At 49.8% G+C, this 18,846-nt stretch overlaps 1 protein-coding gene across 1 annotated transcript in view; it reads right to left on the reverse strand.

Annotated features, from left to right (window-relative positions):
* Nucleotides 1-18,846, reverse strand: part of HCN2 (hyperpolarization activated cyclic nucleotide gated potassium and sodium channel 2) — a 185,672-nt gene that overhangs the window by 75,173 nt on the left and 91,653 nt on the right. The gene's annotated exons all lie outside the window — the stretch shown is intronic.

Here is an 18,846-nt window from a genome sequence, read left to right on the forward strand (position 1 = left end):
TCGCTCTGGATAGGAAGAATGTCCGGTGGTTCTGTGGTGTGTTCGAGTGGTTGATGCCATGGCCATTGTCGGGACCATGACTCGGTCGACCTGAGAGATCGGAGAGACATGCTTTCTGAATCGGAGGGGTCTTTTGTTGATGCTCTTTGGGAACCTTCCTTTGAGGGCGTCTTGAATGGTAGATTTCCGAAACGGGTAGGCCATGACAAGCTGCTCCTCGAGTCAGAGTTATCTTTCGGATAATTCTCCGGGTACCTTTCTCGAAGTGGCTTCGGTGCCATCTCACTGGGGAGGTTGTTTGACAACCACATGTTTGTCCGTCTTGTGCGGCTTGCTTCTTCCTCCCGCTTGTCTTGTGGGTTGACATCTGTGTTACGGGTGTGACCGTGTATCGATGTCCAGTGTTGGCGTGACTGGTCCAGTCCTCTATGGTTTGTCATTCTTGCATCTTTGTTGGGCAGGCTGTCATCTGGTCCATTGGTGCAGTCTGTCCCACTTGACACGTCCTCTGCTTCAGAATCGTTTTCACCATGTGTTGAATGACTCCTTGAGGTTGAATCACTCCTTGAGGTTGTGTCAGTGACGCTGTCGCAATCCTGGGTCATCTCAGTCTTTTGTGTTGACTCAGAGTATTTCATGTCACTTTGTCTCTCCCGCAGTCTGGTCTCTGGTCTGCCTTCATCCTCCCCGTTTCTGGCTTTGTTTGCTTCTTGGGTTTTATTTACAGACATGAGAGATATCTTTTTCCTGGTACCTTTGTGTCTTGCACTCGGGTGCACTTCTTTTGATAATTCTCTTGCTTTAACCCGCACTCCAACTTCGGCCTTCCTGATGATTTCCTCTAGCGACCACTGCCCTCGAAGAATCTTGCGCTTTGTGTTAGTATTGGAACAGCCTTCAATTACCCGGAGTCTAATTGCTTCCTCATTTGAGAATGTGTTGAAATGGCAGCATTGTACCAGGCTTTTCAGCCTTGTGATGAAGTTTGGCAGAGATTCTCCTGGTTCCTGCTGGGCTGCATTGAAAACCATGCGTTCATGATCTACGTTTTCTTGTGTGTTGAAGTGAGTGCGTAGCGTCTCTTTGAGGTGTCTATATGTCTCTGTGTCCTTTGCTGAAAACGTCCTGACTAGGCGTCGGCCTTCGTGACCCAACAGCTGGCGTAGTAATAATAGACAGTTGCTATCTCTTTGCTCGCCGGTTGTTTCGAGAAATGCATCTAGTGATTCTAGCCACCGGTTCCATCTGGGACCCAAACTCCGGCCACTGGACTGTGTCACTGGGGGTGGTATTCCAATGCAGGGTTTAGATTTACGTGCCTCCTTTCGCACTGACATGATGGGGGCAAGGCCTCGTACGCCACTGTCAGGTGTGTCCACCGGTTTGACCTTCCCTTTTCACTACCAACCTGGCTCGGTGTCCACCCTCAGCGTGACCGGCTTAGTAGACCTCAGTGAATTCCATATGGCTGATACTCAGCTGCAGCATGCGCGGCTCGTGTCTCAGGGGTTTCTGCTTTCTGTAATGTAGCGTGCTGGCTGCAAGTATTTTGTGTTTCCTCAGCGCCGGTACGTGGCGATGTCGCTATCTTGTTCTCATATACCTTTTTACGACTAGTGCAGGTTACCAGTCACTTAATTGACGAACGGAAGCTTCCTCGATTTTTGTTTATTCGTGTTTCCAGGTCATTCATGTTCTTGATTTCCTTTGATTTCAGTTGCTTACGTTCACGTGGTGTTGGAGGTTTACCATGGGACTTGTACTTGCTCAGGCTTTGTTGCGTTTGACACTTGCATGGGCTGGGGCTTGTTGCATTCGCAATTGACGTTTGCTTGTGTGTGTGTGACATTCAGGACGTGCGGTTGCTCGTGTTTGTTTACATGTGAAACTTGCATTTGCTGGTATTCGTTCACATTTGGAATTTGCATTTGCTTGTGCTTGTTTCTATTTTCGATTTCACCCGTGCTGGTATTTGTTGCGTGTCACTGTTGCTTTGGCTCGTGCTTGTTGTCGGAATACCTTTGATTCATTGCATCCTTTGTTACTTGTGCTCGTGTTTGTTTTAGTTCAATTCTTGCATTTGCTAATGCTTGTTATGTTTGTCGTCGCCTTGCACTTGTCAAAGTTTGTTCACTATGGCTCTTGCACTTGGCTGTGCTTACTCCCTGAGATCTCGTCTTTCGCGAGATTTAGCTCTTTCCCTATGCTGCAGGCATTCGGCACCCATTCACAACACTCACCAGGTGCAGGGGGGGCCCTTTCCTGGGCGCAGAGGCTGCTAATGTCTCCACAACTGTGGCGAATGGTACAAGGGTAACTGGGGTGAGCTCGCAGCGTCACGTCCGATGACTCACGCTTCAGGGGTGAGTTCCTGATTCTTCCGCGCGCAATCGCGCTTCCTCAGCGTTATACTTAAGAAAAGGTGTGCACAGGATCTAAATGTCCATTCAACTGGCTAAACATCCGTAGCCTCGTAAGCGAAAGGCATCTGCTTTGTGTTTCTACAAGATGGACATCTTGTCCTTGAGGCAGCGCTCCTTCTGGGGAGGACTATTTTGAAACACCCCGACCAGGTCTGTTCAGAAAAAAAGAAGCCTCAGGCTGCCGTGTTAATCGCACTGCTTGTCTCCTGGTGGGTAGGAGGCTATCCAGGCAGATAAAGCCCTCCAGACAGGCAGACTTAACGTGAACCTTTGAATTCACGAGTTCCTCAGCACTCCACGCAGCTTTCCGGCCACGGAGCTTCGGACCAGTATGGGTCATGCAGGCTGATTGTTGCTGGGCAGGACTCACCCTCTCATTCACGATCGGTGCAGCTGCTCGTCGGGTGCTTCCCGATTTTCGCGCCGTTTCCGCGCTGATTTTCACTTTGGCCACACTTCTGGCTGATTGAGGCGTCGCACGCCGGGCGTCTTCTTCACTTAGGCAGGCAGCTTGGTGGAGTCCACCGGATACCGCTTTTGGCAGCAATCAGAGGCAGCGTGTGAGCCCTTCAATTTTCGCGCTCCACACGCGCCGCTCCGACACAGGCTGCAGGCTCTCTGTTCACGGCCGCTTACAGGCGGCAGGGGTTTGAGCGATGTGGGTGTCTGAATGACCATCCCACCCTCGTCGCCAGTGTCGCGCTTCCCCTACAGAAGACACAGGAGCCTTACTGATGGCAGGAGACACTTCTTTATTCACCAGTGTCTACCTCCTAACTAACTGTTCTCCCCCTCGCTTCCTTCCTCCCCACGCCCCTTCCTCTGCTGCCTGTCCTGTCGCAGACAGGGATCAGGCAGTCACGTCATGACACCGCCCAAAGGAGTGCATGAGTTTGGCAAGTGGGGAGACAGAGATTCAATAATGTGGGGCTCAAGGATGAACCCTGTGGTACCCCACATGGCAACGAAGAAGGGTCTGATTATAACTGATTTATGGTCACCCTCTGAGATCTGTCGGTAAGAAAAGAGGGCAGCAGGTTCAGGGCTCCATCATTAATCCCCAGGTCCTGTAAGCGGTCCGTCAGCAGGGTTGGGAGATGGTGTCAAAGGCGACGGAAAGGTCCAAAAGGATCAGCGGCGGTCTGCCCTGCATCGACAGATCGTCTAATGCTATCCGTCGCTGATGCCAAAGCTGCTTCTGTTCCATGTTTATTTCGGAAGCCGTACCGTGATTCATCCAGCAGACCCTGTCACTCCTCAAGCCCCATCAGGTGATGGTTGAGGTGTTTCTCCAGGATCTTCGCTGAGACCGGAAGCAAAGAGATAGGACGATAGTTCTTGAGGTCGCTGGGATCACAGACGTGGATAACACCCTGACATGATCGCAGTGTTCATGACCGAAGTTAGAGGACGAGACACCGCGCCAGCGACCAGTTGCTGAGTTTTCGGAGCACGTGGTTCAAGAGGGGATCCCGATTTAGTGTTGAGGAGATGTCACTCAGTTAGTTCTGGTGTCAGAGGAGGGAAACCAATGAGCTTCCGCCCATTGCTTCTCCTTATCCTCCATGGATACTGATGGACTCCGCTGCAGCTCCCTGCTAAGACGCAGGGGACCTTCCTCTACTGTATTAGGAGCATCAGGCTCCTTGTAGATGTTTGAAAATTTATGCTCAAAGAAATCTGCTGGCTTGTTGCAGTTCTTGTGAACCCTCTATTTCTGAACAGGACGGGGTGAAGATAGCTGATGAATAAAGAGCGCTTTTGGGGAGCTGGTCGACTCAAATTATTTACAGTACAGAGATGATTCTTCTGTAATGGCAAGTTTGTAATCTTTCAGGGTTGTCTTATTTAAAGACCAGTCCTGCTCCCCACAGAGCTTCCTCCAAACACATTCTTGAGGGCAACAAACCTGTTTAAAGAGCCTTAGAAATTTTGTAAACCAGGGGGCTGTCAGCACTTTTCTCTGAAGTTTGGTTTCCCGTAAGGGAGCTACCGTAGCAGCCGCTGAACACAGTCAAGCTGAAAAGTCTTCCGTCCCTCTTTCCACATCCTCATGGACCTTGCAAGGTCTGCTATTAACGACACTGGCGATGGACTCAGCTGAGACCCCCTTCCAGTTCCTGTTGAGGGTCTCCTCACCCGGCAGATTGTCCTTCTTCAGGGGGGACGAGTAAGAGATGAGGACACTGCCAAGTGAACTGATCTGTTAAGGGGAAGTACCTCTGTACTGACAAGTAGGCGTCATTAGTAGAAATCCCACTGAGTGTTCGTCCTGCTGCATGGGTGGGGTCCTTGAGCTGCTGAAACAGCCCCAGAAAGGCCAACGCTTACTTAAGTATACCGGAGACCGACTGTCGGGGTCCTCCAGGTGGAAGTTAAATTCTCCCAGCATGGTGAACTCATTTTTCGCAAGCTATGGCTCTATACAGTTTGCCACTTCTGTTGCAAACATCATCCTGGGGCCTGTAGACTAGCCCTTCAGCAAAGAGGTTGGTGGCTGTGATTTTTATAGCGCCTCAAAGGGGCTAACGCCCTGTGTCCTCTCCAAGTGACATAGGTACTCTGACGTGTGTTTCATGGCCAAACCTCCACCCGATCTGCCTGCCTGTCCTATCTAATCTCAAGCGTGCGTACCCAGGGGGGACAGCAACTACTATGTCCAGGCCAGAGGCTTCACTGGCCCACGACTCCGTAATAAACACCCAGTCCGGGCAGTGGGCCAGCGTGAATTCAGCGAATTCTAATTCGTGCTTAATCAGTGAGCTGGCATTAGTTAAGGATCCCTTGAATACTGGGGCTTATGGGGATTGGGCAGAAGCTGTATGAAGGGAGGCAAATTGTTAGGCTAAAGCCCACACGTACAGGTTTTAAAGAGACAGAGTTCTTCGAACCCGCAGACCGCCCAATGAAATGGCTTACCCTGCTGTTGAAAGCTCAATAATTGTTCTCTGGAGAACTGACTGACTGAACTAGTAGCTCCGGGAGTCCAGACACAGACCGACTTGCCTTTGGCGCACCAGTGGCGCGTCCGTGCACTTATGGGTGTTATATAGCCGTCTCTGAATGGGAACGACTAGAGCGCTGCCACACAAAATGTCTCCAATCCTCAACCAGGAAGTAGGCAGGTATAACAAGTTTAAAGACACACATGCCAACAGAAAGGAGTCTCAGGTTCCTTGTCTGTAACAACAAGACAAAGGCAAGTAGTGCTTTCTGAGCTCTACACGAGCCCCCGCATTACCCATCAGTGATGCTTACTGCGAGGAGGAAACATTCTTGAACACACAGCGATTACGACGGCAAAAGTCTATCAACAACGTAAGATTCCGAAAATCTTCCCAACATATGAAATGTTTTTTTCAACTTGTCAGATTCATAAATGGGCGGGGTCATAAAAGGGGCGTCGTCCTCAGATTTGGAAAAGGATAGATCAGTGCTTTGTTGTGACTTCAGCTGTGGTCAAAAACCATTGATCTGCCACTGACCCCTAAGTTGGGGGTGGTAACTCATTCGCAAAGGGGAAGCTGCCCTGATGGAACTGGTGTCCCTACTGGGATTGCGTTGGGCAGGTTTGGGTGGAGGGAGCAGTGTTCCCAGGGGCCACTGCCTGCTCAGTCTCAGCTCTACCCAAACAGGAAACATTTCATTTTAAAGCACTGCCTGTCATTATCAAGGACAAGAGCTGCTTACAAATGTTTGCAAATTCAGGGTTGGAAGCCTACTTTTCCTTGCGGGCCACCATCCCTTCAGTTGCCGCCAATTGTAAAGATTTGCACATTTTTGCTGCCTAATAGTTACAAGGCAGGTTTATTTGTGACCTCCTCTAAATGGACAAATTTCAATGCGACTTGTTATTACATTGTTTGCACCTTAATCTGCATTTGCAAACCAGCCAGTGTGCAAATTACACACACCTGGTTTATGAATGGGAATACAGCACCTGGAACAATAACTCCCAGTTTCTTCTGCCCCAGTGGAGAAGTGTGGCTCAATGGTTAGAGCGACAGACCCTGATGCAGAGTTCTGGCCCGGGACCAGGGTTCAATTCCCGCCTCGACGGCTCTTGGACACAATTTCCCCGGACCTGATCATTCTCGCCTCGGTGCCTATTCCAATCATGGAGTCCCACTCTGTGACTCTGGGCAATAGCTTGCTTAACCTCCACACCGGCCCCAACAGCGCTAGGATGCCTGGCCTCCACCTTGGGGGTGCCCAGGAGTGGACATCTCACAGGGAAAAGCCAGGAAGGGTTTCACAGCGGTATGTGTACAGCGCCTTGAGACCCTTTCGGGGGTGATACGTGCGCTATATAAGCACTACATTTACATTTACATTTTACACCCACAGAAGGCAGAGCTCTCTGGACGGGTAAGAGTTCACACGTTTGCAGAAGCAGAGATGGTTTATTTTGTGGATGGATTTCCCCAGGTACAAGGACCAGTCTAGGCATCCAGTAATGGGACAGTCGCTTGTGAAAAGAGAGATTAAATAAACAGACAATGCGACAGAAAAGATTCAAACTATTCTATTGATGAAATATCTATGTTATGTTATGTTACAAGCAATGTATATAGCGCCCGTACACTGGTCGGTTTCTTGGCTCTAGGGTAACCGAATCATTATACACTGCTCACACTTTCAGTCGTATGTTTGTTTAAAGGGCCATGTTTTCAGAAGTTGCCTGAATCTGGTGTAACAGGGGGTAGTCAATCTCAAGTGGTCGGTAGTTCCAGATACAGGACGCGAGTGCAGAGAATCTGCCAAGTTCCTTCCTTCCGAATGAGGGGATAGTAAGAAGATTCAAGTGAGTGGATCTCACGGTGCGGGTCAGTGGGTATCTTTTGGATACGAGCTGAAATAAAGGCTGGGCGGCTGCTGTACAGAGATTGGAAAACAATGCAGCCAGTCTTGGATATAGTTCTACCGGCAGCCGGTGTACTTTCCTCATCAAGGGGGTGTTGTGGCAATCAACCATCATTTGTAAAGCGCAGCATTGTCACCCTGGGGTTCTCTGGGTGCAGTTTCTCTGTCAAAGAGCCAGGTCTTGAGTCTCTTTCTGAAGTCTGCCAGTGAGGAGGATGTACGGAGTTGAAGGGGAAGGTTGTTCCAGATCTTGGCAGTGATTTAGGAGCAGGAGGGGTTACAACGAATGAGAGGGGGTGAGCGAGGGTGAATAAAGAGGAGCACAGGTGTCTGGAGGAAGTTCAGTCGATGGTTGATGTAGGCAAGTCCTAGGTCGTGGAGGGCTTTGTAGCTGTGCGTGAAGATCTTAAACTGGCATCCCTTCCTGGATGGGGAGCCAGTGGAGGTCTCTCAGGTGGGGGGGGGGGGGGCATGTGAGATTTTTTAGGGAGGTCCAGGATGACTCTGGCTGCGGCGTTCTGTAAGGTCTAGAGTCTTCGGAGGTGCTGGGTAGACATGCCCGGGTTGCCATAGTCGAGGCGGCTGGTGACGGGGGCCTGAGTGATGGTTGCTCTGGTGTTGGTTTGGATCCATCTGCATATTCTGCGGAGCCTGCGAAGGGTGTGGAAGGAGGAGGAGGCGACTGTTTCGACTTGTCGTTTTGTGCTTAGCTGGCTGTCGAGATTGCATGCATGGTTGGTCAGTGGGGGTCCAAGTTCTGCAGGCCACCAACTGTGGTCTCAAGCGGAGATGTTCTTCCAGAAGATCAGTACTTCAGAGTTGAGTTTGCGGCAGTTGTCTCCTATCCATTCGGCTACGTTGGTCATGATGTTGCAGAAGTTGGTTTTGGCGTTGGAGGGGTCCTCGGTGAACAAGAGGATCAGTTGAGTATTGTGGCAGTTTCTGGGCTGCTGGTGGATCAGCCTGGATGCCTGCTTTTGTTGAAGTTTACGGTTGAGGCCAGGTAGAGAGAGTTTGCATAGTCTATCCTTGAGATGCCTAATGCGATAATGGTCTGGCTGAGAGCGTTGTAGAAAAGAAATGTACCTATCTTTCTAATTTTGCAAAGCTGGTAAAAGCAGGACGAGGTCACTGCCCCTAACTGGGGTTTCATAGATGGGTTTTTCCTTTAACTGAGCTCTCAGGTGGGGGGTAGGGGGTAGTGCCCATTGCAGTGGTCAGAATATGGAGTTTCTCAAGTCATGTTTGTTACTAGTTAAGACAATCTTCGTTTTACCAGAGTTTAATTTGAGTTGATTACTGTTCATCCAGTCACAGATGAATAACATCGTATTTTAGAAGGTTACTTTAAACTCCAGTGAGTTATTGTTAGCAATTACATATCTTCCACATAGTTGTAAATTCTGACCTTCACATATATATATATATATATATATATATATATCTATATATATATATGTTTTAGCAAGAGCGCAAGCGCTTCGATGAGGGCTCACCACAGCGGCCCGAGCCTCCGGCTTCTGTGTGGCACCCAAAGCAGAGCCTCGATTCCCTCCTGAGTGAAAGAAAGATAAGTCCGACGCATTTCGGGGCCTGAACACGCCCCTTAATCATGGACTGAGGAAAGATGCCAAGTTCACCTTACAATGTTCAAACACATTTTTATTTGATCAATGGGCTCAGGCGAGGAGACGACAGTCGCCTGTCAGCACAACGACCCCTGAATTGCCAGCAGAGTTGAAAATTTCCTTCGCCACCTACTCAAGGCTTCAAAGGACAGTTAAACATGAAGGAATGCCAAACCTACTCAAGGGCATAACGCATCACTTACCTTACAGGACTGCGAATCCCACAAGTCCTGGCGCTGCTAACTCCTCCCACTTAGGGCGGACGACGCCCATTGATCAAATAAAAATGTGTTTGAACATTGTAAGGTGAACTTGGCATCTTTCCTCAGTCCATGATTAAGGGGCGTGTTCAGGCCCCGAAACGCGTCGGACTTATCTTTCTTTCACTCAGGAGGGAATCGAGGCTCTGCTTTGGGTGCCACACAGAAGCCGGAGGCTCGGGCCGCTGTGGTGAGCCCTCATCGAAGCGCTTGCGCTCTTGCTAAAACATATATATATATATATATATATATATATATATATATTTCCTTGAGGGAATGCACTAGGGGACACATGTACCAATTCAAACGGGAGGGGGGGACAAAGAGGGACCTTAGGGGACACTACAGGTAAGTCGAAGCTTGGGTGAGCTGAGGGGGGATAGCCGGACTGACTGGAAGCCGTCCTTCAAGAAGGAGATGATCCAATCAAGAGCTGTGCCCTCAAGGCCCGCGGCTCGGACACGGTCCACAAAAGCTAATTCTCGACCATGTCGAAGGCCGCCGAGAGATCATGAAGGGCCAGCGCATGAGTGGTATCCCTGCCTGCTTCGTCACACATGTCATCCGTGACTGAGAGGATGACGCTTCAGTAGAGAGGGCTGACTGGAAACCTGGCTGATGGGGATCGAGGAAATTGGTTTCCTCTGAGAAGGAGCCTAAGTCACTGGCAACATGCGCCTCTGAAGCCTTTGCTAGATAAGGTAGCAGAGATATAGGGCAATCATTTTTCAAGGTAAGTGGTGGGTCATCACTGAATTTCTTTACTAATGGAACCACTATCGCCTCCGTAAAGGAGCCGGGGACGATGCCTCGTCTCAAGGACTGGTTAGGGAGTGATGCCGCTGAGTCAGGGAAGAGGGAAAAGACTTCTTTGAGAACTTTCGGGGACAGGTGTCCTTGTGGGAGCCGGGTTTTACTTTAGTCAGCAGGTCCACAAGGTGCACCCTGCTGATATCAGCTCAGACATATTGAATGGGTTCCTGTCACCAATCAGTATTGCCGAGGGGAATGAACCTGAGGGAATACTGTCTTTGATCAGAAAGAATAGTGGGCGTCACATACGGTCCATGTAGGCGAATCATTGAAGTCACCCTGTCGGAGTTTGATCATTCGGACTCCATTACAAAAATTTCCTTAGATTTGTCGATTTTATAATTTATCTAGAAGAAGGCAGATTTCGCTTGTATGATTAATTTTTTTAAGATGTAGTTGGAAAAACTTCCTTTATGTCAGATGAACAGTAATTTACCCATTTGCGTTCAGCTGGCGGAGTTCAAGTTTTGTTGGTTTGAAATCTTCTGAAAACCATTTCAACGCATCGTGGTGCCTGCCAAGTCTAGCGTTCTGGAGGGGGGCATGCGTATTGCTGGCTTCTGTTAGGCAGGTAGCGGTGCCTTTCTCGTGCCGGTCTTTACTGGCATTTGTGTTAGGTAAAGCGGTTGCCAGTGAGTTGCAGAAGGACTCTTGATTGACTCTGGCCCAATTTCTAGATAGAGTTCTTGTGCTAGGAGGGAGTTTTGAAACGACCAGCCCGACAAGTGAGAATTTAATTAGGTAATGGTCTGAACATACGCAGGGCATGACCGAGAGGTTAGATACAGATAGATTGGTGGACAAGGCCTGATTTAATGTATGGCCTTTAGTATGGGTGGTTAAGAGCACATGTTGTTTGAAATTCAAACTACTGACCAGGTCAGCTAGATCCATTGGTGATTGCCCGCCCGTTTCCTCGTTTGCCAAGCAGCTGGTACATAAATCTCTTAATAAAAGATTGGACGTTCCCCTTAACCCAAAATGGTGGGGCTTGAGCTAGAATAGTGACGGAAGCCATCGTATGATGGGCAAGAAGCGAGCGCATCGCAGAACCCTTCGTGAATCTGGGCTCTGGGTTTGTGGGAGGAGTCTGGCCACAGAGCCGACATTCCACTCAGGTACATATGAGAGCCAAGTGTGCATCCAGAGGCGACAACATCTCTGAAGAGAAGTACTCGGTAACATAGCACACACGTGAGGAGAGCATGTATTGGGAGAAGAAAACACGGATGAAGATATATGTTGGAAAGGCGAGGAGCGAGCTGGTGCTACATTACCTCGAAGGATGCGGTGAAAGTAACTAGCAAGGCAACTTTTTAATGAAACAAAGGCCGTACCTATGACGTGCTCTTGACAAGGCCGGACTAGAGGGTCCTGATATTGACGTATCAAAGGCGGCCTATTCATCTAGACCAAGTAATGCTCTTTAGTCTAAACAGAAAAATCATTATAAAGGAACTGACATCCACTAACCACACATTCTACATGTTTTCCAGCTCCTGGCCGTCTCTAAATGAGGGTGTCTGTGTTTGTCCATACAATGGATCCAAAAACCATCTTCTCTGGCAAAACCTACAGGGCATTCTGTCCACAACTGTTTTGTCCAACAAGAGAAAAACACTAATTGTGTCCAAAGGAACATTGTTTGTGTTTCTTAATCGACTGGACCTGCAAGACCTCAAGTTCAAAATAGCTTGTTTTTAACTCACCAAGATATCTTGCCTCTTTTACCAGTGATTTCCTGTAATACCCCCGCCACACGGCTGAACCCAATGTCAGAGAAAAACAATCTAATGATATTGCATAAGGTGTGTGGAATAGAGGATTTCTGTCTGACAACCTAGTAGGTCATTCAAGATACACAAATGGTTGTAGCTCACATTAACTTCAGAAAACAAATGTTCTCTTCTAATCATGCCCAGGACGTGAATCTACAGTACGATTCATGCCGCAAGGCCTCTGGTGGAGTCAAGCCTAGATGCTGGTCTGTGCTACCTGAAGGTCAGTCAAGGGCACCAGCACTTCAAGGAGGCCTTAAGTGCCCCCTCCATTTGTGAACAGAAGACTATGGGTGCGGCCTCAGCTGATCTAAAGTGCCTCACCACCTCTAGGATCTATCTATGCGTATTCTGCTTGAAACTTCTTCACAATCGCGATAAGGGGACAGGGAGGTGGGGAGAGAGAGGCAACAGAAAGAGGGGGTTCAGTGAGATTGTTATATAAGGATACACCCGGCTCTCTATGCCGTCTTAGAGCATGACGTGGATGCTCGCCGAAGTGCTTGTGTACCTGCACTGCTGGGGCAGCATCTTCACATTTAGAGGACATGGTTAGCCCTGTCCCCTGGGGTAACCCCCCCATACAGCAGGACAGAGGGGTGGGATTGCTAGGCGAAGATGCCAGGTCTGGGGTGAGCTGAATAGAGTTTGAACCAGTGCAAAAGGCGGCGGCTGTGCATGCAAGGGTGCGCTTTCATTGGAGAGCTCCCTCCTGAACACACGGGGAACCTTCCCTCGCTTTATCTACAGGGGAACTTTGCTTTTGAACCAAATAACGGAAGCAGCAACAGGACAAAGAGGTCATCTGCATCAAAGCCCCCTGCCCTACGTCTACTCACCACAGAGAAACTCTCCAGTCCACTCGCAGACGCTGTAAGCTTGTTTGAAGGATGTGAGAAGTCACAGCAGTCATGCACATCAGTCATGCTTCCAGACATGCAGGCCCGTGACCCAGGCGTGCACCGCTCTACATGGGCACCCTGCCCGTGCACCGCACTCCTGTGCATGGGTACCCTGCTCACGCACTGTCCTCCTGCGCATGGGCACCCTGCAAGTGCACCACCCTGCATGGGCACCCTGCCCGCGTGCCACCCTGCCCGCGCACCGCCCTCCTGTGCATGCACACGGTGTAGTGCCCATTGAGTGATACATGAAGACTCCTAGAGTCTGGAGTGTGCTGCTATGGAACTGTTTACCAGGAGCTAAATCCCGGGGTGCCCGACCCACCCCCAGGTCCTCTTGATGGGAATATCCACTAACTGATGCCATGCTGTCACCAGCCTCCTTGCCAATGCCCCTTTTGTCCCAGCATGCCACATGCAGGACACTCCAGCACACTCTACATGGCCAGGAGGACAAGCTGTGTCTGCCGTCTCACCATATGGGAATGTTATCAATGGGAACATGTTGCCCTGCCAGGGGTTTATAGAGAGACACTCGCCCCTTTCAATGCCTGCATGCACTATCGCGGCAGGGTTGGCAATGCCCCGGAATGTACACACTGCACCATGAGGAGACACAGTGATTGTTATGTTTGTGTGTACAAAGTCACAGGGAACAACTGGCGAACAGAAACGCACATTACCTGCGGGCTCGAGGAAACACAACAAGGCTGCCATGTTTCTTTATGTATGAAATCACACCCTCTTGTCTTTAGGTAGCTTGTGGGGCCTCAAGGGTTGGACTGGCCTGTTGGGCGCACTTGCACTATCCAGAGGGCTAGCTTGAAATGATCAGTGTGTAGAACTTTGCGGCATATGGCTCAGATCTGCAGGTGGCAGAGCTTTATTTACTGTTGGCATCTCCTAGGAGGGGGCAGTCCTTCGTCCATGTGGAACATGGTCTCTTGCCCCTTACAGGTCCCCTGGCAGTACTATCCTTAGAGGGCACAAGCAGTGCTTAATTTGAGCCAGTGGCTTCTGGTGCTAGGCACCAGCACTTAAATCTCAACACCAGCACTTATGAAAGTCCACCACATGGTGGCGCTGTCTGTCCAATTTTGAGATGAGCACAGCAACAGTTGGTTATTAAAACAATATATGTTAAATATGAATAATAGCTTCTCCCAACACCATTTTTATATCTTTAGGTGGCCTGGATTAGTTTAAATTGGGACACTTGTAGGGTGTGATGGTTAGTAGTTGTTTTGGCGCTGTCATTGGCCACGCATGATATAATCTACAGCGGCCTCTTGAGAAGGGCCTTGGCACTTACTGCTTTAGAAATTAAACACAGAGTCTGTCAGCACCATCTGGGACCGAAGGGCAGTGTCGCAAGCCCCGGACACTACGGTTTGTGGAGGGACATGGATGACGAAGAGACACACGGAAATGTAACAGCGGCACCCAAGATTCAACGCACCTCACAACGCCCAGCATGCGTCGGGCTGAGGCCAGCACAGGCAGAGTCTAGACCCAGAAGTGAATGTGGAGTGGGTGTGCAGACATGCATGGCTGGAGTGTGCTTCCTGACCAAGAGACACACAGGCAGCTGTCCTCCCCCAAGTGCAGACAGACACCCAGCACATGCTGTGCCACACAGGCACCCTGAGCCCAGCAGGCCCCAGAATCTGCCAGGAAATTAAAACATTACCCTTTACAGAGCTCCTTTCAGGGAATGAATGGCTTCCTGTCTGGCTGTGTGATTGTTAGGAGGACAAGGAACAGAGGCAGGAATTAGAGAGTGAGAGACAGAGTCAGAGATACAGAGAAAGGAAGTGAGAGAGGAGAGATAAATCAACAAGACTGGAGAAAGACATCAGGAAAAGAGACTTCATGAGACAGGAAAGAGTGAAGCGAGAGAGACTAGCAACACAAAGAATAACTCTGAGAGGTGGTGTGATGTGTAGATTAGGAACCACCAGCCTGGTGATGGCTTGGGAGAAGGGATGTTCACAGCGCGGTGAATGTGATGGTGGTGCAGCTGCACCGGGGCGAGATCTGGAGCTAGGGGAGAGTTTAGAAGAAGGGGCGAGTTTTGAGTTGTTCCAGACCCCGGGCAGGAATGGAGCAAGTTGAGGTATTGAGTAGACCATGGAGACATTTTTGTTTCATTTTTTGCATAGTTTCTGGAATTTCATGTTACACTTGTTATGCAAAATTCCCAAAATTACACCACGTCCTGTAATTTGAAGTCAGTTGAGGTGGAAATCCTATCATGGAAGTGCCGGAATAATATGAATGAATAAACACGAGCAGCTGTTGTTCACTGCACTCCTGTTTCCCCTACGCTTCTACGATGGAGCAGAGGGCGCACTGCACTCTGAAATGAAGCGCTGACTGCCAGGTTTGCCGTTTCGCATAGTTTTTCTGAAATTTCAACTTATTACGCAAAAGCAAATAACACTAATTTTGCACACTCATAGCATTAAGGTACCATAACTGGTTTCAAAGAGGGGTCCCTGGGCGCCAGTGTGTGTCCACCATCCTAGTTTTCTTTGTGGGTAATTTCTCCATCATGGGTCTCAGAGGGCATCGGCTTGGCTCACCTGGCGAGGAGGTCCTACAGATATTAAGGACCATTCCAGCTGGACTCCGAGGAGGGGACCGCTGCACGGTGCCACCAGGTGTCCCTACCGATGATGCACGCTTGACCCGTAGACCCAATGCCGCGGGAGCCAGGAGCAGGCCTTGCAAATGAGGAAGTCCCAGTCCAACTGAAGGTCTATAGCCAGGGCCGGACTGACTGTAGCGGGCACCGGGCGTTTCCCCGGTGGGCCGCCAGTGTGTGGGTTGGTTTTGGACCCTTGGGTCACCCTTTTTGTTACCAGGGGCAGGTTTTGCAGCATAGCTACAATATCGGCCCCCTGTAAGAAAAGCGACCGAAACCGGCCCTCTGCAAACAGCTCAGATGCCCAACCTCAGGGGGCCGGCCGAGCTGTTGGCCAGGGCCGGTTTCGGTTCCCAGTCCGGCCGTGTCTCCAGCTTGACCTGTTTACTTTGTGGTAGCTAGTCACAGTATGATCTTTTTAACATCAACCCGCACTTCTATTGACTCAAAACATTGACTGCCAACATGTAATCAGGGTTTGTAGTTGTGTTGTTAGAATCGTAGATTCACACACCCGTACAGACGAGACCGATTATTGACTTCCATTTGTTGGTGGTGGTGGTGGTGGTGGTGGGCCACTAGAAAGCCTTGATAGTAGGAATGGATGGCAGAGGTCACGAAACATTCTCTGTGGATGGTTTCTTTGGAAAGGTCCCGGTAGAGCGAAAAGCAGTAATACTGAAGAGGTCAAAGGAGTCCACGGGTCCAACTTCTGAGACCCTTGTCTGAGTGCGGAGATCTTCTTAGCAATGAACTAAGTTTGATAATTGTGGGTGTAACTTTTTGTTGATTTGTTCATCGTCGATGGTCTTAAAGGTGGACCATCCTTTACAGCTTATCGAATGTAGAGATGAAATTGACCACAATCAGGGGTGAGGGAGCTTGGTACAATCTCTGTAGTTCTGAGACCTAATCAGTTCCGATTCATCCGCACAGATGTTTCTTATGAACCATGGGGTGGGTTGAACCTTTTCGGTTAAAGTAGAATTGGATGTTGTAGGCACATATGTGTTCTTGATGCCAGACGTGCTGATGAGTGCGGCCTGTGATCCAAGTTGTGTGCTGACATGGAATAGAGATGAGTCTGAGCTCTGGAGATGAAAAGGTGTTGTGGAGGCCACAGACAAATCTAGCAATCCCTGGAGGGATCTTCCTGGAATTTACAGTCAGTGCTTAATTTCAGCCAGTGCTTTCCGGTGCTCAGCACCGGCAGTTCATTATCAACACTGGCACTTATTGCAGTCTGCCACATGGTGGCGCTGTTTATCTACTTTAGAGATGAGCACAACAACAGTAGTTTATTAATTCCATGTACATTAAAAATGACTAATTCCTGCTGCCAAAGCCATTCTTTTGGCTTTCAGGGCCAGGAATAAGGTCAATTGTCACACTTGCGGCAGTGTGATGGTTGGTAGCTGTGTTTGTGGTGTCGCTGTCAGGGACAATGGGTAGTGCAAGCTGCAGTGACCTCCTGACGAGGACCCTGGAACTTTTTATTATATTATTTTTTTAAACAAACTGAACACAAATCACAATAGATTTCCTGCTACAAACCGGTCAGAAACCAAGCGGAAGCTGATGTTTTTCTCTCTCTGCAGAGACGAGAGGCGATCAAAGGTGGAATCTGGGTCACAGATGATGCACAGTGACGCAGGGGATGTCCATCCACAGGTGGATGAGACAGGTCTTTCAAAGGTGTTGGGAATATGTTTTTGAGTTATGAATGTTAGATACAGAAGGTATTCAGGAGCTCGAGACAGAATTAAAAAAAAGAAAGCTAATAAGAGAGGAAAGAAGGAATGCGGTGAGGAAAAGGGAACAAAAATAAAAGCAGGTGAGGCAAAAAATAACATTTTAAAGATGAGAGAGAATAAAAAAGGCAGGGGTTAGTAAGTGAAATAGGTGACAGAAACAAAGAGATATAGGGAAAAAAGGGAGGGTAGCCAGAGGCAGGAAGATTAAAGAGGGCTGTGAAGAGAGGTGCAAACAAGGAGGAATTTTGAAAAAAGAATTGTGAAGGGGAGTAAGAGGGACTGAGACATAGTGGGGGCAGAGAATGGGGAGGAGGAGGTGAAGAGACCTACAAAGACAGAGGGATACATCCAAGAGAGAGAGACATTAGGATTGTCTGGGACAGAGAGAGTATGAAAGAGGGTGGCTGGAGGAAGAGAGAGGGGAGGGAGTGAGACAGAGAGGACACCGTAGAGACAACACGCGGGTCATGGAAGGGGTGTGGACAGAGAGCGGAGAGGAGAGAGAGGGAGAGAGAGAGGGAGAGGGAGAGAGAGAGAGAGAGAGAGGGAGAGGGAGAGAGAGAGAGAGGAGAGAGAGAGGAGAGGAGAGGAGAGGAGAGGAGAGAGAGAGGAGAGAAAAGAGAGGAGAGAAAAGAGAGGAGAGAAAAGAGAGGAGAGAGAGAGAGAGAGAGAGGGAGAGGGAGAGAGAGAGAGAGGAGAGAGAGAGGAGAGGAGAGGAGAGGAGAGGAGAGAGAGAGGAGAGAAAAGAGAGGAGAGAAAAGAGAGGAGAGAAAAGAGAGGAGAGAGAGGAGAGAGAGAGAGCGAGAGAGCGAGAGCCCGCCGGAGATGGCGGTAGACATGGCGGGCCCGCTCGAGAGACGCCGAGACGGGAGCGGCGCCGACACAAACACGCAGCGTCTATTAATACAACCGCTCAAGTGTGCGCTCCATCACCAGACTGGGGGCCATTTATTATTGTGCAGCGGGAAGAGAGCGGGGGGGGGGCAAGGAGGGGGGGCTGCTCTTCAGCAGATACCGATGAATCCTGAAAGCTCTTACAGGGGTCCATGTCTCGGGGGGGGGGGGGCGCTCCAGACCCCCCAGGGGGCATTAAATGCACCTGCCTGCCAGCCGACAGCTGGGCACGGGGGAGAGGAAAGCCCAAGGACGAGGGGGGGGGCGCTTGCCAGCAGGTGGGCCCAGGGGAGGGGGTAGAGAGCTCCAAGGGGGGAGCCGCCTGGAACGACAAACCTCAAGGAGGCTGCAGGAAATAAAGCACACTGCGGGGCAGATTTACAAGCCCCTTGCGCCTCTTTTACGCCACTGTTGTTTCACTTTTGTGACGCAGCGGCAGCGCAAAGCCAGCGCCATGCTGCGGGGTATTTATAACGTGACGCACCTGGGAGATGCGTCACGTTGTAAAGCCCTGCGTCACATGAAGGCGTTCCTGTGCGGGGGGGCGGTCCTGCACAGGAACGCCTCCTAAAGTGGCTGAGTGAAATCTACAAGATTCACACAGTCACTTTTGAGCCCATGCTGCGTCAAAACCCTGCGCATGCTTGAAGCACAAGCAATAAAAGACTCACAATAACTGGCGCATCTAAATCTGCCCCTGTGGGTTTTACGGCAGCTTTGGTGGGGTCTTTAGAAATGTGAGTGAGCAGAAGCTGTGACAAGGAGGCTCGGATGGCCAAGGTACCCGTGCCTTGGCACAGGCACTTTAAACCCATCTCCAGATTCTGGGGGGTACCCGAGCAGGACACGTGCTCACCAGGTGAGGGGGCACCCGAGAGAGGCGG

This window comes from Lissotriton helveticus, chromosome 12 (assembly GCF_964261635.1).
Source record: "Lissotriton helveticus chromosome 12, aLisHel1.1, whole genome shotgun sequence".
In the NCBI taxonomy this organism is placed as follows: Eukaryota; Metazoa; Chordata; class Amphibia; order Caudata; family Salamandridae; genus Lissotriton; species Lissotriton helveticus.